The 26,164-nt window shown below is 54.5% G+C and overlaps 3 non-coding genes and 7 pseudogenes across 3 annotated transcripts; all 10 read left to right on the top strand.

The window, feature by feature from the left end:
* The first annotated feature begins 2,231 nt into the window (after window positions 1-2,231).
* LOC137354205 (U2 spliceosomal RNA) lies at window positions 2,232-2,411 on the top strand (annotated as a pseudogene).
* A 388-nt stretch (window positions 2,412-2,799) lies between these two features.
* On the top strand, window positions 2,800-2,990 carry LOC137355166 (U2 spliceosomal RNA). Its single transcript, XR_010970803.1, has one exon. It is a non-coding gene; the product is annotated as a U2 spliceosomal RNA (small nuclear RNA).
* A 388-nt stretch (window positions 2,991-3,378) lies between these two features.
* On the top strand, window positions 3,379-3,473 carry LOC137354745 (U2 spliceosomal RNA; annotated as a pseudogene).
* Window positions 3,474-5,012: 1,539 nt separating this feature from the next.
* LOC137354436 (U2 spliceosomal RNA) lies at window positions 5,013-5,206 on the top strand. The gene has a single exon (XR_010970435.1). It is a non-coding gene; the product is annotated as a U2 spliceosomal RNA (small nuclear RNA).
* Window positions 5,207-5,586: 380 nt separating this feature from the next.
* On the top strand, window positions 5,587-5,695 carry LOC137354690 (U2 spliceosomal RNA; annotated as a pseudogene).
* A 5,200-nt stretch (window positions 5,696-10,895) lies between these two features.
* On the top strand, window positions 10,896-11,074 carry LOC137354237 (U2 spliceosomal RNA; annotated as a pseudogene).
* Window positions 11,075-11,454: 380 nt separating this feature from the next.
* On the top strand, window positions 11,455-11,645 carry LOC137354470 (U2 spliceosomal RNA). Its single transcript, XR_010970458.1, has one exon. It is a non-coding gene; the product is annotated as a U2 spliceosomal RNA (small nuclear RNA).
* Window positions 11,646-12,033: 388 nt separating this feature from the next.
* Window positions 12,034-12,140, top strand: LOC137354590 (U2 spliceosomal RNA; annotated as a pseudogene).
* Window positions 12,141-24,867: 12,727 nt separating this feature from the next.
* On the top strand, window positions 24,868-25,045 carry LOC137354377 (U2 spliceosomal RNA; annotated as a pseudogene).
* A 388-nt stretch (window positions 25,046-25,433) lies between these two features.
* Window positions 25,434-25,542, top strand: LOC137354575 (U2 spliceosomal RNA; annotated as a pseudogene).
* The last annotated feature ends 622 nt before the right edge of the window (window positions 25,543-26,164 follow it).

Here is a 26,164-nt window from a genome sequence, read left to right as displayed (position 1 = left end):
GTCGAGTCAAGTCTGCTCTGGAGCTGGTGATTCACCCCGATCAGACCTGTACTGTACCCGGCAGGAAGATCTCTGATAGCCTCGCGCTACTCAGGGATACGATCGCCTACGTACGGGACAGGAGGGTGGACACCTGCCTCATCAGCCTGGACCAGGAGAAGGCTTTTGACAGGATATCGCACACCTACATGATGGACGTGCTTTCCAAAATGGGGTTTGGGGAGGGAATCTGCAATTGGATCCAACTGCTCTACACAAACATCAGTAGCGCAGTGTCAATCAACGGGTGGGAATCTGAAAGTTTCCCGATCAAATCTGGAGTCAGACAGGGCTGTCCTCTGTCCCCGGTCTTGTTTGTTTGCTGTATTGAACCCTTTGCTGAGTCTATAAGGAAGGATGCGAGCATAAGAGGGGTGACAATCCCAGGCAGCGGAGGCACTCAGGTCAAAACCTCCCTGTACATGGATGACGTCGCCGTCTTCTGCTCGGATCCGCTGTCCGTGCGCAGACTGATGAGCATCTGCGACCAGTTCGAACTGGCCTCGGGAGCCAAAGTTAACCACGGCAAGAGCGAGGCCATGTTCTTTGGGAACTGGGCTGACCGATCCTTTGTCCCCTTCACCGTCAGGTCAGATTACCTGAAGGTGCTGGGGATATGGTTCGGAAGGGCCGGGGCGTGCACCAAAACATGGGAGGAGCGAGTAGCCAAGGTACGACAAAAGTTGGACATGTGGGGGCAGCGGTCTCTCTCCATTGTGGGTAAGAACCTGGTCATCAGGTGCGAGGCGCTCACGTTGTTGCTCTACGTGGCGCAGGTCTGGCCCATACCCCACTCCTGCGCCGTGGCAGTCACCCGAGCCATTTTCCGCTTCGTCTGGGGATCTAAAATGGACCGGGTCCGGAGGGACACGATGTTCAAATCTCTGGACATGGGCGGAAAAAATGTACCCAACGTGGCCCTCATCCTGATGACCACCTTCGTGTGCGGCTGCATCAAGCTATGTGTAGATCCCCAGTACGCAAACTCCAAGTGTCACTACGTGCTGAGGTTCTATCTGTCCCCGGTGTTGCGAAGGATGGGCCTGGTCACATTGCCGCGGAACGCTCCGTGCAGTTGGGACGTGCCGTACCACCTATCCTTCGTGGAGCAGTTTCTGCGGAAAAACACCCTTGACCACCGGTCCATCAGGCAGTGGTCTGCACGGAATGTCCTCAAGGCCCTACGGGAAAAGGAAACGGTGGATCCCGTCGGATGGTTCCCCGAGCAGACCGTCAAAGTCATTTGGCGGAATGCCTCATCACCAGAACTTTCAAACAAGCACCAAGACGTAGCTTGGCTGGTGGTGAGAAGGGCCCTCCCCGTCAGATCCTTCATGCACACCCGAAGTCTCGCCCCCTCCGCACAGTGCCCCCGCGTTGGCTGTGGTGGGGAAGAGACGGTCGCCCACCTCCTCCTGGAATGTGCCTTTGCAAAGCAGGTGTGGAAAGAGATGCAGTGGTTTTTGTCAAGGTTCATCCCAAGCAGCTCTGTAACACAGGAGTCTGTGCTCTACGGGCTGTTCCCAGGGACGCACACCGAGACAAACATCAACTGCTGCTGGAGGACTATCAATTCGGTGAAAGACGCCCTTTGGTCTGCCCGAAACTTGCTGGTCTTCCAGCGTAAAGAGTTGTCCACCACCGAATGTTGCAGACTGGCACATTCCAAGGTCCAGGACTACGTGCTGAGGGACGCACTAAAGCTTGGGGCAGCCGCAGCAAAGGCTCAATGGGGAAAGACCACAGTGTAAGGTTCCCCCACCAAGCTGGACTGAGGGGCTGGATCCATGGGAAACCCCTCGAACTGTATCGTTAACATTTTCATTTGCTGTAAATGTAAAACTGTAATTGACATGACAATTGAGAAACGGAAGGGTTGGGAAGAAACTCATGACAGTCTTGAAGGAAACTGATCTCCCTTGCAATGTTTGTATTTTTTGGTGCTGTTTGGAAACTGTTTGGCAATGTAATTTTTACAGATTTTTATGAATAAAGTATATTTTGGAAATAAAAAAAAAAGTATCTGTTAAATGTAAAACTGTAATTGACATGACAATTGAGAAACGGAAGGGTTGGGAAGAAACTCATGACAGTATTGAAGGAAACTGATCTCCCTTGCAATGTTTGTATTTTTTGGTGCTGTTTGGAAACTGTTTGGCAATGTAATTTTTACAGATTTTTATGAATAAAGTATATTTTGGAAATAAAAAAAAAAAGTATCTGTTCTTATCAGTTTAATATCTGATACGTCCCCTATCTGGGGACCAAATATTAAATTGATTTTTGGGACAGGGAGATGGAGCAGGGGCTTGCCCCGTCCACTCCATGCATCCACCTGGTATTGCAGTGTTTCCAGGAGCGGTGCAGCTTCCCCCCTCCATGGGGGCGAGACCCCTGCTGAAAAATAGAATTCGCAATAGTGACGGCGCTGCTGATCGGCTGACTTTGCTGCCGTTTTCCCTGGGTGCTACGCTGCCCCCTGTTGGATTGCCCCGCAGTTGCAGGCCGCCCTTTGCTGCCCAGCGCGCGCGGTTGTCTTTTTTCCTGCGCAATGCCTCACGCAGAAGCGCGAGGAATGGCTGCGCGTGGCATGCACGCGTGCTTTCCTTTCTGCTTGCAAGGCCCGGCAACAAAAGGAGCTCTGGCTCAAAGACCGCCCGCCGTCGCCTCTTTCGCCCGAGGCTCGCCCACCCGGCGGCTACTTTGACGTAGAGGCCGCACGCCGGGCCTGACGCGCGCAGCAAACGCAGTTTTAGGGCCATCGCTTCTCGGCCTTTTGGCTAAGATCAAGTGTAGTATCTGTTCTTATCAGTTTAATATCTGATACGTCCCCTATCTGGGGACCAAATATTAAATTGATTTTTGGGACAGGGAGATGGAGCAGGGGCTTGCCCCGTCCACTCCATGCATCCACCTGGTATTGCAGTGTTTCCAGGAGCGGTGCAGCTTCCCCCCTCCATGGGGGCGAGACCCCTGCCGAAAAATAGAATTCGCAATAGTGACAGCGCTGCTGCTCGGCTGACTTTGCTGCAGTTTTCCGTGGGCGCTACGCTGCCCCCTGTTGGATTGCCCTGCAGTTGCAGGCCGCCCTTTGCTGCCCAGCGCGCGCGGTTGTCTTTTTTCCTGCGCAATGCCTCGCGCAGAAGCGCGAGGAATGGCTGCGCGTGGCATGCACGCGTGCTTTCCTTTCTGCTTGCAAGGCCCGGCAACAAAAGGAGCTCTGGCTCAAAGACCGCCCGCCGTCGCCTCTTTCGCCCGAGGCTCGCCCACCCGGCGGCTACTTTGACGTAGAGGCCGCACGCCGGGCCTGACGCGCGCAGCAAACGCAGTTTTAGGGCCATCGCTTCTCGGCCTTTTGGCTAAGATCAAGTGTAGTATCTGTTCTTATCAGTCCTGTACATGGATGACGTCGCCGTCTTCTGCTCGGATCCGCTGTCCGTGCGCAGACTGATGAGCATCTGCGACCAGTTCGAACTGGCCTCGGGAGCCAAAGTTAACCACGGCAAAAGCGAGGCCATGTTCTTTGGGAACTGGGCTGACCGATCCTTTGTCCCCTTCACCGTCAGGTCAGATTACCTGAAGGTGCTGGGGATATGGTTCGGAAGGGCCGGGGCGTGCACCAAAACATGGGAGGACCGAGTAGCCAAGGTACGACAAAAGTTGGGCATGTGGGGGCAGCGGTCTCTCTCCATTGTGGGTAAGAACCTGGTCATCAGGTGCGAGGCGCTCACGTTGTTGCTCTACGTGGCGCAGGTCTGGCCCATACCCCACTCCTGCGCCGTGGCAGTCACCCGAGCCATTTTCCGCTTCGTCTGGGGATCTAAAATGGACCGGGTCCGGAGGGACACGATGTTCAAATCTCTGGACAAGGGCGGGAAAAATGTACCCAACGTGGCCCTCATCCTGATGACCACCTTCGTGTGCGGCTGCATCAAGCTATGTGTCGATCCCCAGTACGCAAACTCCAAGTGTCACTACGTGCTGAGGTTCTATCTGTCCCCGGTGTTGCGAAGGATGGGCCTGGTCACATTGCCGCGGAACGCTCCGTGCAGTTGGGCGGCGCCGCACCACCTATCCTTCGTGGAGCAGTTTCTGCGGAAAAACACCTTTGACCACCGGTCCATCAGGCAGTGGTCTGCACGGAATGTCCTCAAGGCCCTACGGGAAAAGGAAACGGTGGATCCTGTCGGATGGTTCCCCGAGCAGACCGTCAAAGTCATTTGGCGGAATGCCTCATCACCAGAACTTTCAAACAAGCACCAAGACGTAGCTTGGCTGGTGGTGAGAAGGGCCCTCCCCGTCAGATCCTTCATGCACACCCGAAGTCTCGCCCCCTCCGCACAGTGCCCCCGCGTTGGCTGTGGTGGGGAAGAGACGGTCGCCCACCTCCTCCTGGAATGTGCCTTTGCAAAGCAGGTGTGGAAAGAGATGCAGTGGTTTTTGTCAAGGTTCATCCCAAGCAGCTCTGTAACACAGGAGTCTGTGCTCTACGGGCTGTTCCCAGGGACGCACACCGAGACAAACATCAACTGCTGCTGGAGGACTATCAATTCGGTGAAAGACGCCCTTTGGTCTGCCCGAAACTTGCTGGTCTTCCAGCGCAAAGAGTTGTCCACCACCGAATGTTGCAGACTGGCACATTCCAAGGTCCAGGACTACGTGCTGAGGGACGCACTAAAGCTTGGGGCAGCCGCAGCAAAGGCTCAATGGGGAAAGACCACAGTGTAAGGTTCCCCCACCAAGCTAGACTGAGGGGCTGGATCCATGGGAAACCCCTCGAACTGTATCGTTAATATTCTGAATTGCTGTAAATGTAAAACTGTAATTGACATGACAATTGAGAAACGGAAGGGTTGGGAAGAAACTCATGACAGTATTGAAGGAAACTGATCTCCCTTGCAATGTTTGTACTTTTTGGTGCTGTTTGGAAACTGTTTGGCAATGTAATTTTTACAGATTTTTATGAATAAAGTATATTTTGGAAATAAAAAAAAAAAAAAAAAAAAAAAAAAAATCTGTTCTTATCAGTTTAATATCTGATACGTCTCCTATCTGGGGACCAAATATTAAATTGATTTTTGGGACAGGGAGATGGAGCAGGGGCTTGCCCCGTCCACTCCATGCATCCACCTGGTATTGCAGTGTTTCCAGGAGCGGTGCAGCTTCCCCCCTCCATGGGGGCGAGACCTCTGCTGAAAAATAGAATTCGCAATAGTGACGGCGCTGCTGACTTTGCTGCAGTTTTCCGTGGGCGCTACGCTCCCCCCTGTTGGATTGCCCCGCAGTTGCAGGCCGCCCTTTGCTGCCCAGCGCGCGCGGTTGTCGTTATTCCTGCGCAATGCCTCGCGCAGAAGCGCAAGGAATGGCTGCGCGTGGCATGCACGCGTGCTTTCCTTTCTGCTTGCAAGGCCCGGCAACAAAAGGAGCTCTGGCTCAAAGACCGCCCGCCGTCGCCTCTTTCGCCCGAGGCTCGCCCACCCGGCGGCTACTTTGACGTAGAGGCCGCACGCCGGGCCTGACGCGCGCAGCAAACGCAGTTTTACGGCCATCGCTTCTCGGCCTTTTGGCTAAGATCAAGTGTAGTATCTGTTCTTATCAGTGCTTATTTGATTGAGAAGAGACCATGATCATTGCCTTTTGATCCTGGGGAAGCTTTGAGTAAAATGGCTATAACCAATTTTCGAGCTTCGGGCCAGGGAGTGCGCAACACCGTTCGGGTGGTCGTGAAAGACAAGGAAGGAGATGCACCGGTCGATCGCACCTTCTTCATCAAGAAAATTCTCTTCGATTGCTGCGGATTTCAAGCGACGGATGTCTTCTGCCTGCAGGATTTCCCCAGCAGTGGATACTTCGACGTGACGTTCCGGAACGTGGCGGGATGCATCAAGTTCCTGAAGGCGTTCAAGGAGAAAGGGGACCGGGCTCCACTGTCGATCCTCACAGCGGAGCCGCTCTTCACGCTTCCGTCACAACGGGACCGGGTGGTGACGATTCACCTCTACAACCCCCATGTTCCGGTGGTGGATGTACTCACCTTTCTCGCCAGGTACGTCGAGGTGGCCGGCAGCAGCACTGATGTCAAGGACCCCTTTGGGATCTGGACCAGCAAGCGGCAGGTCAAGGTGACCTTGAAGGTAGATCCCAGTGGAGCCATCATCCACCCTCCCTCCAGCTTCGCTATCGGGGGAAGTCGAGGCTTCTTGGTCTACGCTGGGCAGCCCAGAGTTTGTCGCACCTGTGGCAAATCTGGTCACATGGCAGCCAACTGCAGCACGGTTGTTTGCAAGAACTGCAAGGAGGAAGGCCATCAGACCAAGGACTGTAAGCAGACTAAGTGTTGCAACTTGTGCGGTGCGGCAGGCCATCTCTACAAGACCTGCCCCAAACGTTGTCTCAGCTATGCTCAGGCGGCAAGGTCCAAGGAATGGCAGGGCGAAGGTTCGACGAAGGCGTCCGCTGTTCGAAAGGAGACCAGCAACCTTCTCCGCAGTGAGGAACTTCAACCTGAGAAGGAAGGGGAGGCGGCTGAAACCAACGACCCAGCACCTACCCAGCGCCCGGAAACCCCTCCTCCACAGACAGAATCAATGGAGGAGGAGGCAGCAGATGGACAAACAGGTCAGTGGCAAGTGGTCCAGAGGAAAACCACAAAGAAAAAACATCCCAAAGCCACCACCCAAACCAGTGGCAAGAGGAGGCTCTCTTCTGAATCAGACTGCAACAACTCCTCTTCACTGGACGGGGAAATGCTGGAACGACAGCCCCTTCAAAAGAGGCGGCAGAACTCCGAGATGGATGATAAAGCATCCCAGCCCCCGGGCACTGGAAGCTGTGATGGGCCCAGCGTGCCCCAACCCCAATGCCCCACACGTAACGAAGTTGCCAACGCATCTCAGCTCTGCGACACCGGGAGCAAAGACACGTCTGGCGCACCTGAGCTCCGGGAGACCGGGAGCTGTGATGTTTTCGAGGAGGAACAGATGGAAGCAGCTGAGGACAACCCAATCCTCTCTGCCTACAAGACCCCCCCGATGTCACCCGAGCGGCACAAACCCTGCATGAAAAATCAGGAGGGGTTTCTGAGCCCAACCAACGTGAAACTGCTTGCGCATACGATGGGTATGCAGGAACATCCCGAAGGGGAAGGACTGGGACTAGCGAGGAGAAATGGTATGGGAAGCAACAACTAATTTTTAGTAAAAAATGGGTGTAAGAATTGCTTCCATTAATGTGCGTAGCATTAAATCTACTACGCGATGTGTTTCAACCTTGGATTACCTTGCCAAGGTCAAAGCTGACCTACTGTTTCTGCAGGAGTGTGGAATACCACACCTCAGCACCTACAGGCAGTGGTCGCGATGGTGGTCCCACGGGCCATCGATCTGGTCGGGGGGTAATGACTGCCGTTCCTCTGGCCTGGGTATTCTGCTGCGGGGAGGTAACTTCACCATCTCTGAAGTTAAGGAGGTGGTGGGCGGCCGCCTCCTTGTAGCAGACGTGATGTACAACAACGCTCCGCTCCGGTTGATCAACGTGTACGCCCCGGTACAACGCAGCGAGCGGCTGACCGTCTTCCAGCAGCTCCCACTGCTGCTGGCGACGTCCAGGCCGGTCATCCTAGGCGGTGACTTCAACTGCATCATCGATGCGGCTGGACGATCCGGCAGTGACGACAGCAAACTGGACGCTACGTCCAGATTCCTAGTAGAAACAGTTAAGGATGCCAAACTGCACGACGTCTTCAGCAAACCTGCAGACGGAGCGCAGCGCAGATACACATGGTCAAGATCGGACGGGTCTGCCCGTTCCAGGATTGACTTCCTGTTTGTGTCCCGTGCTGTCACGGTCGGATCCACCGACGTCAAGCCGGTGTTCTTCTCCGACCACTGCCTCTTACTGGCCGACTGTCACTTACAGGACGACCAGCGGGCTGGCAGAGGGACGTGGAAGCTCAATGCGACACTGCTGACCCCAGAGAACGTTGAGGAACTCAAAAGGGATTACAATGGTTGGAGGACCGTGAAACCCCTCTTTGAGTCTCCAGTTCACTGGTGGGAAGCGATTAAGGAGAACATCAAGAGGTTCTTCATCCACAAAGGTGTTCAGAAGGCGAGAGAGAGACAGAGGGAACTGTCCCGACTCCAGAAAATTATGCAAAATCTACTCCGGTTGCAGTCAATGGGGGTCGAGGTCAAGGAGGACCTCCAAGAGGTGAAGAGCCAGCAGGCCTCGCTCTTTGCCAAGGAGGCCTCCAAGATCATCTTCCGGTCCAGAGTCCGCTCCATCGAGCAGGATGAGACGTGCTCGCGTTACTTCTTCCAAAAGGTACACAGAGAGAGCTCTGTTATCAGCAGCCTGAAGGAAGAAGATGGCTCGGTAACGTCTTCGCAGTCCGACATACTAAGGATCAGCAAATCCTTTTATGCTGGGCTGTATGACGCGAAGCCCACAGACAGCAGAGCCTCCCAGTCCTTCCTGTCATCTATCACAGAGGTCTTAGATGACAGCAGGAGGGAGGGACTGGACAAGCCGCTAACTCTGGACGAGCTGACAAAGGCCGTCGAGTCTTTCGAGGCGAGTAAAACTCCCGGGAGCGACGGCTTACCGGTCGAGTTGTACTCGGCCCTGTGGGACTGGGTCGGCCCGGACCTGCTGGAAGTATACGAGAGTATGCTCCTGGCCGGTAGCATGTCAGAATCCATGAGAAAAGGCATCATCACCCTCATTTACAAGCAGAAGGGGGAGAGGGTAGAAATCAGAAATTGGCGGCCCATCTCACTGCTTAATGTTGATTACAAGATTCTGTCCAAAGTCATAGCCAGTCGAGTCAAGTCTGCTCTGGAGTTGGTGATTCACCCCGATCAGACCTGTACTGTACCCAGCAGGAAGATCTCTGATAGTCTCGCGCTACTCAGGGATACGATCGCCTACGTACGGGACAGGAGGGTGGACACCTGCCTCATCAGCCTGGACCAGGAGAAGGCTTTTGACAGGATATCGCACACCTACATGATGGACGTGCTTTCCAAAATGGGGTTTGGGGAGGGAATCTGCAATTGGATCCAACTGCTCTACACAAACATCAGTAGCGCAGTCTCAATCAACGGGTGGGAATCTGAAAGTTTCCCGATCAAATCTGGAGTCAGACAGGGCTGTCCTCTGTCCCCGGTCTTGTTTGTTTGCTGTATTGAACCCTTTGCTGAGTCTATTAGGAAGGATGCGTGCATAAGAGGGGTGACAATCCCAGGCAGCGGAGGCACTCAGGTCAAAACCTCCCTGTACATGGATGACGTCGCCGTCTTCTGCTCGGATCCGCTGTCCGTGCGCAGACTGATGAGCATCTGCGACCAGTTCGAACTGGCCTCGGGAGCCAAAGTTAACCACGGCAAGAGCGAGGCCATGTTCTTTGGGAACTGGGCTGACCGATCCTTTGTCCCCTTCACCGTCAGGTCAGATTACCTGAAGGTGCTGGGGATATGGTTCGGAAGTGCCGGGGCGTGCACCAAAACATGGGAGGAGCGAGTAGCCAAGGTACGACAAAAGTTGGGCATGTGGGGGCAGCGATCTCTCTCCATTGGGGGTAAGAACCTGGTCATCAGGTGCGAGGCGCTCACGTTGTTGCTCTACGTGGCGCAGGTCTGGCCCATACCCCACTCCTGCGCCGTGGCAGTCACCCGAGCCATTTTCCGCTTCGTCTGGGGATCTAAAATGGACCGGGTCCGGAGGGACACGATGTTCAAATCTCTGGACATGGGCGGGAAAAATGTACCCAACGTGGCCCTCATCCTGATGACCACCTTCGTGTGCGGCTGCATCAAGCTATGTGTAGATCCCCAGTACGCAAACTCCAAGTGTCACTACGTGCTGAGGTTCTATCTGTCCCCGGTGTTGCGAAGGATGGGCCTGGTCACATTGCCGCGGAACGCTCCGTGCAGTTGGGCTGTGCCGTACCACCTATCCTTCGTGGAGCAGTTTCTGCGGAAAAACACCTTTGACTACCGATCCATCAGGCAGTGGTCTGCACGGAATGTCCTCAAGGCCCTACGGGAAAAGGAAACGGTGGATCCTGTCGGATGGTTCCCCGAGCAGACCGTCAAAGTCATTTGGCGGAACGCCTCATCACCAGAACTTTCAAACAAGCACCAAGACGTAGCTTGGCTGGTGGTGAGAAGGGCCCTCCCCGTCAGATCCTTCATGCACACCCGAAGTCTCGCCCCCTCCGCACAGTGCCCCCGCGTTGGCTGTGGTGGGGAAGAGACGGTCGCCCACCTCCTCCTGGAATGTGCCTTTGCAAAGCAGGTGTGGAAAGAGATGCAGTGGTTTTTGTCAAGGTTCATCCCAAGCAGCTCTGTAACACAGGAGTCTGTGCTCTACGGGCTGTTCCCAGGGACGCACACCGAGACAAACATCAACTGCTGCTGGAGGACTATCAATTCGGTGAAAGACGCCCTTTGGTCTGCCCGAAACTTGCTGGTCTTCCAGCGCAAAGAGTTGTCCACCACCGAATGTTGCAGACTGGCACATTCCAAGGTCCAGGACTACGTGCTGAGGGACGCACTAAAGCTTGGGGCAGCCGCAGCAAAGGCTCAATGGGGAAAGACCACAGTGTAAGGTTCCCCCACCAAGCTGGACTGAGGGGCTGGAACCATGGGAAGCCCCTCGAACTGTATCGTTAATATTCTCAATTGCTGTAAATGTAAAACTGTAATTGACATGACAATTGTGAAACGGAAGGGTTGGGAAGAAACTCATGACAGTATTGAAGGAAACTGATCTCCCTTGCAATGTTTGTATTTTTTGGTGCTGTTTGGAAACTGTTTGGCAATGTAATTTTTACAGATTTTTATGAATAAAGTATATTTTGGAAATAAAAAAAAAAGTATCTGTTCTTATCAGTTTAATATCTGATACGTCCTCTATCTGGGGACCAAATATTAAATTGATTTTTGGGACAGGGAGATGGAGCAGGGGCTTGCCCCGTCCACTCCATGCATCCACCTGGTATTGCAGTGTTTCCAGGAGCGGTGCAGCTTCCCCCCTCCATGGGGGCGAGACCTCTGCTGAAAAATAGAATTCGCAATAGTGACGGCGCTGCTGACTTTGATGCAGTTTTCCGTGGGTGCTACGCTGCCCCCTGTTGGATTGCCCCGCAGTTGCAGGCCGCCCTTTGCTGCCCAGCGCGCGCGGTTGTCGTTATTCCTGCGCAATGCCTCGCGCAGAAGCGCAAGGAATGGCTGCGCGTGGCATGCACGCGTGCTTTCCTTTCTGCTTGCAAGGCCCGGCAACAAAAGGAGCTCTGGCTCAAAGACCGCCCGCCGTCGCCTCTTTCGCCCGAGGCTCGCCCACCCGGCGGCTACTTTGACGTAGAGGCCGCACGCCGGGCCTGACGCGCGCAGCAAACGCAGTTTTACGGCCATCGCTTCTCGGCCTTTTGGCTAAGATCAAGTGTAGTATCTGTTCTTATCAGTTTAATATCTGATACGTCCCCTATCTGGGGACCAAATATTAAATTGATTTTTGGGACAGGGAGATGGAACAGGGGCTTGCCCCGTCCACTCCATGCATCCACCTGGTATTGCAGTGTTTCCAGGAGCGGTGCAGCTTCCCCCCTCCATGGGGGCAAGACCCCTGCCGAAAAATAGAATTCGCAATAGTGACAGCGCTGCTGCTCGGCTGACTTTGCTGCAGTTTTCCGTGGGCGCTACGCTGCCCCCTGTTGGATTGCCCCGCAGTTGCAGGCCGCCCTTTGCTGCCCAGCGCGCGCGGTTGTCGTTATTCCTGCGCAATGCCTCGCGCAGAAGCGCAAGGAATGGCTGCGCGTGGCATGCACGCGTGCTTTCCTTTCTGCTTGCAAGGCCCGGCAACAAAAGGAGCTCTGGCTCAAAGACCGCCCGCCGTCGCCTCTTTCGCCCGAGGCTCGCCCACCCGGCGGCTACTTTGACGTAGAGGCCGCACGCCGGGCCTGACGCGCGCAGCAAACGCAGTTTTAGGGCCATCGCTTCTCGGCCTTTTGGCTAAGATCAAGTGTAGTATCTGTTCTTATCAGTGCTTATTTGATGGTAGCATGTCAGAATCCATGAGAAAAGGCATCATCACCCTCATTTACAAGCAGAAGGGGGAGAGGGTAGAAATCAGAAATTGGCGGCCCATCTCACTGCTTAATGTTGATTACAAGATTCTGTCCAAAGTCATAGCCAGTCGAGTCAAGTCTGCTCTGGAGCTGGTGATTCACCCCGATCAGACCTGTACTGTACCCGGCAGGAAGATCTCTGATAGCCTCGCGCTACTCAGGGATACGATCGCCTACGTACGGGACAGGAGGGTGGACACCTGCCTCATCAGCCTGGACCAGGAGAAGGCTTTTGACAGGATATCGCACACCTACATGATGGACGTGCTTTCCAAAATGGGGTTTGGGGAGGGAATCTGCAATTGGATCCAACTGCTCTACACAAACATCAGTAGCGCAGTGTCAATCAACGGGTGGGAATCTGAAAGTTTCCCGATCAAATCTGGAGTCAGACAGGGCTGTCCTCTGTCCCCGGTCTTGTTTGTTTGCTGTATTGAACCCTTTGCTGAGTCTATTAGGAAGGATGCGAGCATAAGAGGGGTGACAATCCCAGGCAGCGGAGGCACTCAGGTCAAAACCTCCCTGTACATGGATGACGTCGCCGTCTTCTGCTCGGATCCGCTGTCCGTGCGCAGACTGATGAGCATCTGCGACCAGTTCGAACTGGCCTCGGGAGCCAAAGTTAACCACGGCAAGAGCGAGGCCATGTTCTTTGGGAACTGGGCTGACCGATCCTTTGTCCCCTTCACCGTCAGGTCAGATTACCTGAAGGTGCTGGGGATATGGTTCGGAAGGGCCGGGGCGTGCACCAAAACATGGGAGGAGCGAGTAGCCAAGGTACGACAAAAGTTGGGCATGTGGGGGCAGCGGTCTCTCTCCATTGTGGGTAAGAACCTGGTCATCAGGTGCGAGGCGCTCACGTTGTTGCTCTACGTGGCGCAGGTCTGGCCCATACCCCACTCCTGCGCCGTGGCAGTCACCCGAGCCATTTTCCGCTTCGTCTGGGGATCTAAAATGGACCGGGTCCGGAGGGACACGATGTTCAAATCTCTGGACAAGGGCGGGAAAAATGTACCCAACGTGGCCCTCATCCTGATGACCACCTTCGTGTGCGGCTGCATCAAGCTATGTGTAGATCCCCAGTACGCAAACTCCAAGTGTCACTACGTGCTGAGGTTCTATCTGTCCCCGGTGTTGCGAAGGATGGGCCTGGTCACATTGCCGCGGAACGCTCCGTGCAGTTGGGCGGCGCCGTACCACCTATCCTTCGTGGAGCAGTTTCTGCGGAAAAACACATTTGACCACCGGTCCATCAGGCAGTGGTCTGCACGGAATGTCCTCAAGGCCCTACGGGAAAAGGAAACGGTGGATCCTGTCGGATGGTTCCCCGAGCAGACCGTCAAAGTCATTTGGCGGAATGCCTCATCACCAGAACTTTCAAACAAGCACCAAGACGTAGCTTGGCTGGTGGTGAGAAGGGCCCTCCCCGTCAGATCCTTCATGCACACCCGAAGTCTCGCCCCCTCCGCACAGTGCCCCCGCGTTGGCTGTGGTGGGGAAGAGACGGTCGCCCACCTCCTCCTGGAATGTGCCTTTGCAAAGCAGGTGTGGAAAGAGATGCAGTGGTTTTTGTCAAGGTTCATCCCAAGCAGCTCTGTAACACAGGAGTCTGTGCTCTACGGGCTGTTCCCAGGGACGCACACCGAGACAAACATCAACTGCTGCTGGAGGGCTATCAATTCGGTGAAAGACGCCCTTTGGTCTGCCCGAAACTTGCTGGTCTTCCAGCGCAAAGAGTTGTCCACCACCGAATGTTGCAGACTGGCACATTCCAAGGTCCAGGACTACGTGCTGAGGGACGCACTAAAGCTTGGGGCAGCCGCAGCAAAGGCTCAATGGGGAAAGACCACAGTGTAAGGTTCCCCCACCAAGCTGGACTGAGGGGCTGGAACCATGGGAAGCCCCTCGAACTGTATCGTTAATATTCTCAATTGCTGTAAATGTAAAACTGTAATTGACATGACAATTGTGAAACGGAAGGGTTGGGAAGAAACTCATGACATTATTGAAAGAAACTGATCTCTTTTGCAATGTTTGTATTTTTTCGTGCTGTTTGGAAACTGTTTGGCAATGTAATTTTTACAGATTTTTATGAATAAAGTATATTTTGGAAATAAAAAAAAAAAGTATCTGTTCTTATCAGTGCTTATTTGATTGAGAAGAGACCATGATCATTGCCTTTTGATCCTGGGGAAGCTTTGAGTGAAATGGCTATAACCAATTTTCGAGCTTCGGGCCAGGGAGTGCGCAACACCGTTCGGGTGGTCGTGAAAGACAAGGAAGGAGATGCACCGGTCGATCGCACCTTCTTCATCAAGAAAATTCTCTTCGATTGCTGCGGATTTCAAGCGACGGATGTCTTCTGCCTGCAGGATTTCCCCAGCAGTGGATACTTCGACGTGACGTTCCGGAACGTGGCGGGATGCATCAAGTTCCTGAAGGCGTTCAAGGAGAAAGGGGACCGGGCTCCACTGTCGATCCTCACAGCGGAGCCGCTCTTCACGCTTCCGTCACAACGGGACCGGGTGGTGACGATTCACCTCTACAACCCCCATGTTCCGGTGGTGGATGTACTCACCTTTCTCGCCAGGTACGTCGAGGTGGCCGGCAGCAGCACTGATGTCAAGGACCCCTTTGGGATCTGGACCAGCAAGCGGCAGGTCAAGGTGACCTTGAAGGTAGATCCCAGTGGAGCCATCATCCACCCTCCCTCCAGCTTCGCTATCGGGGGAAGTCGAGGCTTCTTGGTCTACGCTGGGCAGCCCAGAGTTTGTCGCACCTGTGGCAAATCTGGTCACATGGCAGCCAACTGCAGCACGGTTGTTTGCAAGAACTGCAAGGAGGAAGGCCATCAGACCAAGGACTGTAAGCAGACTAAGTGTTGCAACTTGTGCGGTGCGGCAGGCCATCTCTACAAGACCTGCCCCAAACGTTGTCTCAGCTATGCTCAGGCGGCAAGGTCCAAGGAATGGCAGGGCGAAGGTTCGACGAAGGCGTCCGCTGTTCGAAAGGAGACCAGCAACCTTCTCCGCAGTGAGGAACTTCAACCTGAGAAGGAAGGGGAGGCGGCTGAAACCAACGACCCAGCACCTACCCAGCGCCCGGAAACCCATCCTCCACAGACAGAATCAATGGAGGAGGAGGCAGCAGATGGACAAACAGGTCAGTGGCAAGTGGTCCAGAGGAAAACCACAAAGAAAAAACATCCCAAAGCCACCACCCAAACCAGTGGCAAGAGGAGGCTCTCTTCTGAATCAGACTGCAACAACTCCTCTTCACTGGACGGGGAAATGCTGGAACGACAGCCCCTTCAAAAGAGGCGGCAGAACTCCGAGATGGATGATCAAGCATCCCAGCCCCCGGGCACTGGAAGCTGTGATGGGCCCGGCGTGCCCCAACCCCAATTCCCCACACGTAACGACGTGGCCAACGCATCTCAGCTCCGGGACACCGGGAGCAAAGACACGTCTGGCGCACCTGAGCTCCGGGAGACCGGGAGCTGTGATGTTTTCGAGGAGGAACAGATGGAAGCAGCTGAGGACAACCCAATCCTCTCTGCCTACAAGACCCCCCCGATGTCACCCGAGCGGCACAAACCCTGCAGGAAAAATCAGGAGGGGTTTCTGAGCCCAACCAACGTGAAACTGCTTGCGCATACGATGGGTATGCAGGAACATCCCGAAGGGGAAGGACTGGGACTAGCGAGGACAAATGGTATGGGAAGCAACAACTAATTTTTAGTAAAAAATGGGTGTAAGAATTGCTTCCATTAATGTGCGTAGCATTAAATCTACTACGCGATGTGTTTCAACCTTGGATTACCTTGCCAAGGTCAAAGCTGACCTACTGTTTCTGCAGGAGTGTGGAATACCACACCTCAGCACCTACAGGCAGTGGTCGCGATGGTGGTCCCACGGGCCATCGATCTGGTCGGGGGGTAATGACTGCCGTTCCTCCGGCCTGGGTATTCTGCTGCGGGGAGGTAACTTCACCATCTCCGAAGTCAAGGAGGTGGTGGGCGGCCGCCTCCTCGTAGCAGACGTGATGTACAACAACGCTCCGCTCCGGTTGATCAACGTGTACGCCCCGGTACAACGCAGCGAGCGGCTGACCGTCTTCCAGCAGCTCCCACTGCTGCTGGCGACGTCCAGGCCGGTCATCCTAGGCGGTGACTTCAACTGCATCATCGATGCGGCTGGACGATCCGGCAGTGACGACAGCAAACTGGACGCTACGTCCAGATTCCTCATAGAAACAGTTAAGGATGCCAAACTGCACGACGTCTTCAGCAAACCTGCAGACGGAGCGCAGCGCAGATACACATGGTCAAGATCGGACGGGTCTGCCCGTTCCAGGATTGACTTCCTGTTTGTTTCCCGTGCTGTCACGGTCGGATCCACCGACGTCAAGCCGGTGTTCTTCTCCGACCACTGCCTCTTACTGGCCGACTGTCACTTACAGGACGACCAGCGGGTTGGCAGAGGGACGTGGAAGCTCAATGCGACACTGCTGACCCCAGAGAACGTTGAGGAACTCAGAAGGGATTACAATGGTTGGAGGACCGTGAAACCCCTCTTTGAGTCTCCAGTTCACTGGTGGGAAGCGATTAAGGAGAACATCAAGAGGTTCTTCATCCACAAAGGTGTTCAGAAGGCGAGAGAGAGACAGAGGGAACTGTCCCGACTCCAGAAAATTATGCAAAATCTACTCCGGTTGCAGTCAATGGGGGTCGAGGTCAAGGAGGACCTCCAAGAGGTGAAGAGCCAGCAGGCCTCGCTCTTTGCCAAGGAGGCCTCCAAGATCATCTTCCGGTCCAGAGTCCGCTCCATCGAGCAGGATGAGACGTGCTCGCGTTACTTCTTCCAAAAGGTACACAGAGAGAGCTCTGTTATCAGCAGCCTGAAGGAAGAAGATGGCTCGGTAACGTCTTCGCAGTCCGACATACTAAGGATCAGCAAATCCTTTTATGCTGGGCTGTATGACGCGAAGCCCACAGACAGCAGAGCCTCCCAGTCCTTCCTGTCATCTATCACAGAGGTCTTAGATGACAGCAGGAGGGAGGGACTGGACAAGCCGCTAACTCTGGACGAGCTGACAAAGGCCGTCGAGTCTTTCGAGGCGAGTAAAACTCCCGGGAGCGACGGCTTACCGGTCGAGTTGTACTCGGCCCTGTGGGACTGGGTCGGCCCGGACCTGCTGGAAGTATACGAGAGTATGCTCCTGGCCGGTAGCATGTCAGAATCCATGAGAAAAGGCATCATCACCCTCATTTACAAGCAGAAGGGGGAGAGGGTAGAAATCAGAAATTGGCGGCCCATCTCACTGCTTAATGTTGATTACAAGATTCTGTCCAAAGTCATAGCCAGTCGAGTCAAGTCTGCTCTGGAGCTGGTGATTCACCCCGATCAGACCTGTACTGTACCCGGCAGGAAGATCTCTGATAGCCTCGCGCTACTCAGGGATACGATCGCCTACGTACGGGACAGGAGGGTGGACACCTGCCTCATCAGCCTGGATCAGGAGAAGGCTTTTGACAGGATATCGCACACCTACATGATGGACGTGCTTTCCAAAATGGGGTTTGGGGAGGGAATCTGCAATTGGATCCAACTGCTCTACACAAACATCAGTAGCGCAGTGTCAATCAACGGGTGGGAATCTGAAAGTTTCCCGATCAAATCTGGAGTCAGACAGGGCTGTCCTCTTTCCCCGGTCTTGTTTGTTTGCTGTATTGAACCCTTTGCTGAGTCTATTAGGAAGGATGCGAGCATAAGAGGGGTGACAATCCCAGGCAGCGGAGGCACTCAGGTCAAAACCTCCCTGTACATGGATGACGTCGCCGTCTTCTGCTCGGATCCGCTGTCCGTGCGCAGACTGATGAGCATCTGCGACCAGTTCGAACTGGCCTCGGGAGCCAAAGTTAACCACGGCAAGAGCGAGGCCATGTTCTTTGGGAACTGGGCTGACCGATCCTTTGTCCCCTTCACCGTCAGGTCAGATTACCTGAAGGTGCTGGGGATATGGTTCGGAAGGGCCGGGGCGTGCACCAAAACATGGGAGGAGCGAGTAGCCAAGGTACGACAAAAGTTGGGCATGTGGGGGCAGCGGTCTCTCTCCATTGTGGGTAAGAACCTGGTCATCAGGTGCGAGGCGCTCACGTTGTTGCTCTACGTGGCGCAGGTCTGGCCCATACCCCACTCCTGCGCCGTGGCAGTCACCCGAGCCATTTTCCGCTTCGTCTGGGGATCTAAAATGGACCGGGTCCGGAGGGACACGATGTTCAAATCTCTGGACAAGGGCGGGAAAAATGTACCCAACGTGGCCCTCATCCTGATGACCACCTTCGTGTGCGGCTGCATCAAGCTATGTGTCGATCCCCAGTACGCAAACTCCAAGTGTCACTACGTGCTGAGGTTCTATCTGTCCCCGGTGTTGCGAAGGATGGGCCTGGTCACATTGCCGCGGAACGCTCCGTGCAGTTGGGCGGCGCCGTACCACCTATCCTTCGTGGAGCAGTTTCTGCGGAAAAACACCTTTGACCACCGGTCCATCAGGCAGTGGTCTGCACGGAATGTCCTCAAGGCCCTACGGGAAAAGGAAACGGTGGATCCTGTCGGATGGTTCCCCGAGCAGACCGTCAAAGTCATTTGGCGGAATGCCTCATCACCAGAACTTTCAAACAAGCACCAAGACGTAGCTTGGCTGGTGGTGAGAAGGGCCCTCCCCGTCAGATCCTTCATGCACACCCGAAGTCTCGCCCCCTCCGCACAGTGCCCCCGCGTTGGCTGTGGTGGGGAAGAGACGGTCGCCCACCTCCTCCTGGAATGTGCCTTTGCAAAGCAGGTGTGGAAAGAGATGCAGTGGTTTTTGTCAAGGTTCATCCCAAGCAGCTCTGTAACACAGGAGTCTGTGCTCTACGGGCTGTTCCCAGGGACGCACACCGAGACAAACATCAACTGCTGCTGGAGGGCTATCAATTCGGTGAAAGACGCCCTTTGGTCTGCCCGAAACTTGCTGGTCTTCCAGCGCAAAGAGTTGTCCACCACCGAATGTTGCAGACTGGCACATTCCAAGGTCCAGGACTACGTGCTGAGGGACGCACTAAAGCTTGGGGCAGCCGCAGCAAAGGCTCAATGGGGAAAGACCACAGTGTAAGGTTCCCCCACCAAGCTGGACCGAGGGGCTGGAACCATGGGAAGCCCCTCGAACTGTATCGTTAATATTCTCAATTGCTGTAAATGTAAAACTGTAATTGACATGACAATTGTGAAACGGAAGGGTTGGGAAGAAACTCATGACATTATTGGAAGAAACTGATCTCTTTTGCAATGTTTGTATTTTTTCGTGCTGTTTGGAAACTGTTTGGCAATGTAATTTTTACAGATTTTTATGAATAAAGTATATTTTGGAAATAAAAAAAAAAAAAATCTGTTCTTATCAGTGCTTATTTGATTGAGAAGAGACCATGATCATTGCCTTTTGATCCTGGGGAAGCTTTGAGTAAAATGGCTATAACCAATTTTCGAGCTTCGGGCCAGGGAGTGCGCAACACCGTTCGGGTGGTCGTGAAGGACAAGGAAGGAGATGCACCGGTCGATCGCACCTTTTTCATCAAGAAAATTCTTTTCGATTGCTGCGGATTTCAAGCGACGGACGTCTTCTGCCTGCAGGATTTCCCCAGCAGTGGATACTTCGACGTGACGTTCCGGAACGTGGCGGGATGCATCAAGTTCCTGAAGGCGTTCAAGGAGAAAGGGGACCGGGCGCCACTGTCGATCCTCACAGCGGAGCCGCTCTTCACGCTTCCGTCACAACGGGACCGGGTGGTGACGATTCACCTCTACAACCCCCATGTTCCGGTGGTGGATGTACTCACCTTTCTCGCCAGGTACGTCGAGGTGGCCGGCAGCAGCACTGATGTCAAGGACCCCTTTGGGATCTGGACCAGCAAGCGGCAGGTCAAGGTGACCTTGAAGGTAGATCCCAGTGGAGCCATCATCCACCCTCCCTCCAGCTTCGCTATCGGGGGAAGTCGAGGCTTCTTGGTCTACGCTGGGCAGCCCAGAGTTTGTCGCACCTGTGGCAAATCTGGTCACATGGCAGCCAACTGCAGCACGGTTGTTTGCAAGAACTGCAAGGAGGAAGGCCATCAGACCAAGGACTGTAAGCAGACTAAGTGTTGCAACTTGTGCGGTGCGGCAGGCCATCTCTACAAGACCTGCCCCAAACGTTGTCTCAGCTATGCTCAGGCGGCAAGGTCCAAGGAATGGCAGGGCGAAGGTTCGACGAAGGCGTCCGCTGTTCGAAAGGAGACCAGCAACCTTCTCCGCAGTGAGGAACTTCAACCTGAGAAGGAAGGGGAGGCGGCTGAAACCAACGACCCAGCACCTACCCAGCGCCCGGAAACCCCTCCTCCACAGACAGAATCAATGGAGGAGGAGGCAGCAGATGGACAAACAGGTCAGTGGCAAGTGGTCCAGAGGAAAACCACAAAGAAAAAACATCCCAAAGCCACCACCCAAACCAGTGGCAAGAGGAGGCTCTCTTCTGAATCAGACTGCAACAACTCCTCTTCACTGGACGGGGAAATGCTGGAACGACAGCCCCTTCAAAAGAGGCGGCAGAACTCCGAGATGGATGATCAAGCATCCCAGCCCCCGGGCACTGGAAGCTGTGATGGGCCCGGCGTGCCCCAACCCCAATTCCCCACACGTAACGAAGTGGCCAACGCATCTCAGCTCCGGGACACCGGGAGCAAAGACACGTCTGGCGCACCTGAGCTCCGGGAGACCGGGAGCTGTGATGTTTTCGAGGAGGAACAGATGGAAGCAGCTGAGGACAACCCAATCCTCTCTGCCTACAAGACCCCCCCGATGTCACCCGAGCGGCACAAACCCTGCAGGAAAAATCAGGAGGGGTTTCTGAGCCCAACCAACGTGAAACTGCTTGCGCATACGATGGGTATGCAGGAACATCCCGAAGGGGAAGGACTGGGACTAGCGAGGACAAATGGTATGGGAAGCAACAACTAATTTTTAGTAAAAAATGGGTGTAAGAATTGCTTCCATTAATGTGCGTAGCATTAAATCGACTACGCGATGTGTTTCAACCTTGGATTACCTTGCCAAGGTCAAAGCTGACCTACTGTTTCTGCAGGAGTGTGGAATACCACACCTCAGCACCTACAGGCAGTGGTCGCGATGGTGGTCCCACGGGCCATCGATCTGGTCGGGGGGTAATGACTGCCGTTCCTCCGGCCTGGGTATTCTGCTGCGGGGAGGTAACTTCACCATCTCCGAAGTTAAGGAGGTGGTGGGCGGCCGCCTCCTCGTAGCAGACGTGATGTACAACAACGCTCCGCTCCGGTTGATCAACGTGTACGCCCCGGTACAACGCAGCGAGCGGCTGACCGTCTTCCAGCAGCTCCCACTGCTGCTGGCGACGTCCAGGCCGGTCATCCTAGGCGGTGACTTCAACTGCATCATCGATGCGGCTGGACGATCCGGCAGTGACGACAGAAAACTGGACGCTACGTCCAGATTCCTCATAGAAACAGTTAAGGATGCCAAACTGCACGACGTCTTCAGCAAACCTGCAGACGGAGCGCAGCGCAGATACACATGGTCAAGATCGGACGGGTCTGCCCGTTCCAGGATTGACTTCCTGTTTGTTTCCCGTGCTGTCACGGTCGGATCCACCGACGTCAAGCCGGTGTTCTTCTCCGACCACTGCCTCTTACTGGCCGACTGTCACTTACAGGACGACCAGCGGGTTGGCAGAGGGACGTGGAAGCTCAATGCGACACTGCTGACCCCAGAGAACGTTGAGGAACTCAAAAGGGATTACAAAGGTTGGAGGACCGTGAAACCCCTCTTTGAGTCTCCAGTTCACTGGTGGGAAGCGATTAAGGAGAACATCAAGAGGTTCTTCATCCACAAAGGTGTTCAGAAGGCGAGAGAGAGACAGAGGGAACTGTCCCGACTCCAGAAAACTATGCAAAATCTACTCCGGTTGCAGTCAATGGGGGTCGAGGTCAAGGAGGACCTCCAAGAGGTGAAGAGCCAGCAGGCCTCGCTCTTTGCCAAGGAGGCCTCCAAGATCATCTTCCGGTCCAGAGTCCGCTCCATCGAGCAGGATGAGACGTGCTCGCGTTACTTCTTCCAAAAGGTACACAGAGAGAGCTCTGTTATCAGCAGCCTGAAGGAAGAAGATGGCTCGGTAACGTCTTCGCAGTCCGACATACTAAGGATCAGCAAATCCTTTTGTGCTGGGTTGTATGACGCGAAGCCCACAGACAGCAGAGCCTCCCAGTCCTTCCTGTCATCTATCACAGAGGTCTTAGATGACAGCAGGAGGGAGGGACTGGACAAGCCGCTAACTCTGGACGAGCTGACAAAGGCCGTCGAGTCTTTCGAGGCGAGTAAAACTCCTGGGAGCGACGGCTTACCGGTCGAGTTGTACTCGGCCCTGTGGGACTGGGTCGGCCCGGACCTGCTGGACGTATACGAGAGTATGCTCCTGGCCGGCAGCATGTCAGAATCCATGAGAAAAGGCATCATCACCCTCATTTACAAGCAGAAGGGGGAGAGGGTAGAAATCAGAAATTGGCGGCCCATCTCACTGCTTAATGTTGATTACAAGATTCTGTCCAAAGTCATAGCCAGTCGAGTCAAGTCTGCTCTGGAGCTGGTGATTCACCCCGATCAGACCTGTACTGTACCCGGCAGGAAGATCTCTGATAGCCTCGCGCTACTCAGGGATACGATCGCCTACGTACGGGACAGGGGGGTGGACACCTGCCTCATCAGCCTGGACCAGGAGAAGGCTTTTGACAGGATATCGCACAGCTACATGATGGACGTGCTTTCCAAAATGGGGTTTGGGGAGGGAATCTGCAATTGGATCCAACTGCTCTACACAAACATCAGTAGCGCAGTGTCAATCAACGGGTGGGAATCTGAAAGTTTCCCGATCAAATCTGGAGTCAGACAGGGCTGTCCTCTGTCCCCGGTCTTGTTTGTTTGCTGTATTGAACCCTTTGCTGAGTCTATTAGGAAGGATGCGAGCATAAGAGGGGTGACAATCCCAGGCAGCGGAGGCACTCAGGTCAAAACCTCCCTGTACATGGATGACGTGGCCGTCTTCTGCTCGGATCCGCTGTCCGTGCGCAGACTGATGAGCATCTGCGACCAGTTCGAACTGGCCTCGGGAGCCAAAGTTAACCACGGCAAGAGCGAGGCCATGTTCTTTGGGAACTGGGCTGACCGATCCTTTGTCCCCTTCACCGTCAGGTCAGATTACCTGAAGGTGCTGGGGATTTGGTTCGGAAGTGCCGGGGCGTGCACCAAAACATGGGAGGAGCGAGTAGCAAAGGTACGACAAAAGTTGGGCATGTGGGGGCAGCGATCTCTCTCCATTGTGGGTAAGAACCTGGTCATCAGGTGCGAGGCGCTCACGTTGTTGCTCTACGTGGCGCAGGTCTGGCCCATACCCCACTCCTGCGCCGTAGCAGTCACCCGAGCCATTTTCCGCTTCGTCTGGGGATCTAAAATGGACCGGGTCCGGAGGGACACGATGTTCAAATCTCTGGACAAGGGCGGGAAAAATGTACCCAACGTGGCCCTCATCCTGATGACCACCTTCGTGTGCGGCTGCATCAAGCTATGTGTCGATCCCCAGTACGCAAACTCCAAGTGTCACTACGTGCTGAGGTTCTATCTGTCCCCGGTGTTGCGAAGGATGGGCCTGGTCACATTGCCGCGGAACGCACCATGCAGTTGGGCGGCGCCGTACCACCTATCCTTCGTGGAGCAGTTTCTGCGGAAAAACACCTTTGACCACCGGTCCATCAGGCAGTGGTCTGCACGGAATGTCCTCAAGGCCCTACGGGAAAAGGAAACGGTGGATCCTGTCGGAGGGTTCCCCGAGCAGACCGTCAAAGTCATTTGGCGGAATGCCTCATCACCAGAACTTTCAAACAAGCACCAAGACGTAGCTTGGCTGGTGGTGAGAAGGGCCCTCCCCGTCAGATCCTTCATGAACACCCGAAGTCTCGCCCCCTCCGCACAGTGCCCCCGCGTTGGCTGTGGTGGGGAAGAGACGGTCGCCCACCTCCTCCTGGAATGTGCCTTTGCAAAGCAGGTGTGGAAAGAGATGCAGTGGTTTTTGTCAAGGTTCATCCCAAGCAGCTCTGTAACACAGGAGTCTGTGCTCTACGGGCTGTTCCCAGGGACGCACACCGAGACAAACATCAACTGCTGCTGGAGGACTATCAATTCGGTGAAAGACGCCCTTTGGTCTGCCCGAAACCTGCTGATCTTCCAGCGCAAAGAGTTGTCCACCACCGAATGTTGCAGACTGGCACATTCCAAGGTCCAGGACTACGTGCTGAGGGACGCACTAAAGCTTGGGGCAGCCGCAGCAAAGGCTCAATGGGGAAAGACCACAGTGTAAGGTTCCCCCACCAAGCTGGACTGAGGGGCTGGATCCATGGGAAACCCCTCGAACTGTTTCGTTAATATTCTCAATTGCTGTAAATGTAAAACTGTAATTGACATGACAATTGTGAAACGGAAGGGTTGGGAAGAAACTCATGACAGTATTGAAGGAAACTGATCTCCCTTGCAATGTTTGTATTTTTTGGTGCTGTTTGGAAACTGTTTGGCAATGTAATTTTTACAGATTTTTATGAATAAAGTATATTTTGGAAATAAAAAAAAAAAATCTGTTCTTATCAGTTTAATATCTGATACGTCCCCCATCTGGGGACCAAATATTAAATTGATTTTTGGGACAGGGAGATGGAGCAGGGGCTTGCCCCGTCCACTCCATGCATCCACCTGGTATTGCAGTGTTTCCAGGAGCGGTGCAGCTTCCCCCCTCCACGGGGGCGAGACCCCTGCTGAAAAATAGAATTCGCAATAGTGACGGCGCTGCTGCTCGGCTGACTTTGCTGCAGTTTTCCGTGGGCGCTACGCTGCCCCCTGTTGGATTGCCCCGCAGTTGCAGGCCGCCCTTTGCTGCCCAGCGCGCGCGGTTGTCTTTATTCCTGCGCAATGCCTCGCGCAGAAGCGCGAGGAATGGCTGCGCGTGGCATGCACGCGTGCTTTCCTTTCTGCTTGCAAGGCCCGGCAACAAAAGGAGCTCTGGCTCAAAGACCGCCCGCCGTCGCCTCTTTCGCCCGAGGCTCGCCCACCCGGCGGCTACTTTGACGTAGAGGCCGCACGCCGGGCCTGACGCGCGCAGCAAACGCAGTTTTACGGCCATCGCTTCTCGGCCTTTTGGCTAAGATCAAGTGTAGTATCTGTTCTTATCAGTGCTTATTTGATTGAGAAGAGACCATGATCATTGCTTTTTGATCCTGGGGAAGCTTTGAGTAAAATGGCTATAACCAATTTTCGAGCTTCGGGCCAGGGAGTGCGCAACACCGTTCGGGTGGTCGTGAAAGACAAGGAAGGAGATGCACCGGTCGATCGCACCTTCTTCATCAAGAAAATTCTCTTCGATTGCTGCGGATTTCAAGCGACGGACGTCTTCTGCCTGCAGGATTTCCCCAGCAGTGGGTACTTCGACGTGACGTTCCGGAACGTGGCGGGATGCATCAAGTTCCTGAAGGCGTTCAAGGAGAAAGGGGACCGGGCGCCACTGTCGATCCTCACAGCGGAGCCGCTCTTCACGCTTCCGTCACAACGGGACCGGGTGGTGACGATTCACCTCTACAACCCCCATGTTCCGGTGGTGGATGTACTCACCTTTCTCGCCAGGTACGTCGAGGTGGCCGGCAGCAGCACTGATGTCAAGGACCCCTTTGGGATCTGGACCAGCAAGCGGCAGGTCAAGGTGACCTTGAAGGTAGATCCCAGTGGAGCCATCATCCACCCTCCCTCCAGCTTCGCTATCGGGGGAAGTCGAGGCTTCTTGGTCTACGCTGGGCAGCCCAGAGTTTGTCGCACCTGTGGCAAATCTGGTCACATGGCAGCCAACTGCAGCACGGTT

This window comes from Heterodontus francisci, chromosome 41 (genome assembly GCF_036365525.1).
Source record: "Heterodontus francisci isolate sHetFra1 chromosome 41, sHetFra1.hap1, whole genome shotgun sequence".
NCBI lineage: Eukaryota > Metazoa > Chordata > Chondrichthyes > Heterodontiformes > Heterodontidae > Heterodontus > Heterodontus francisci.
This window is presented reverse-complemented; position numbering and strand designations above follow the sequence as displayed.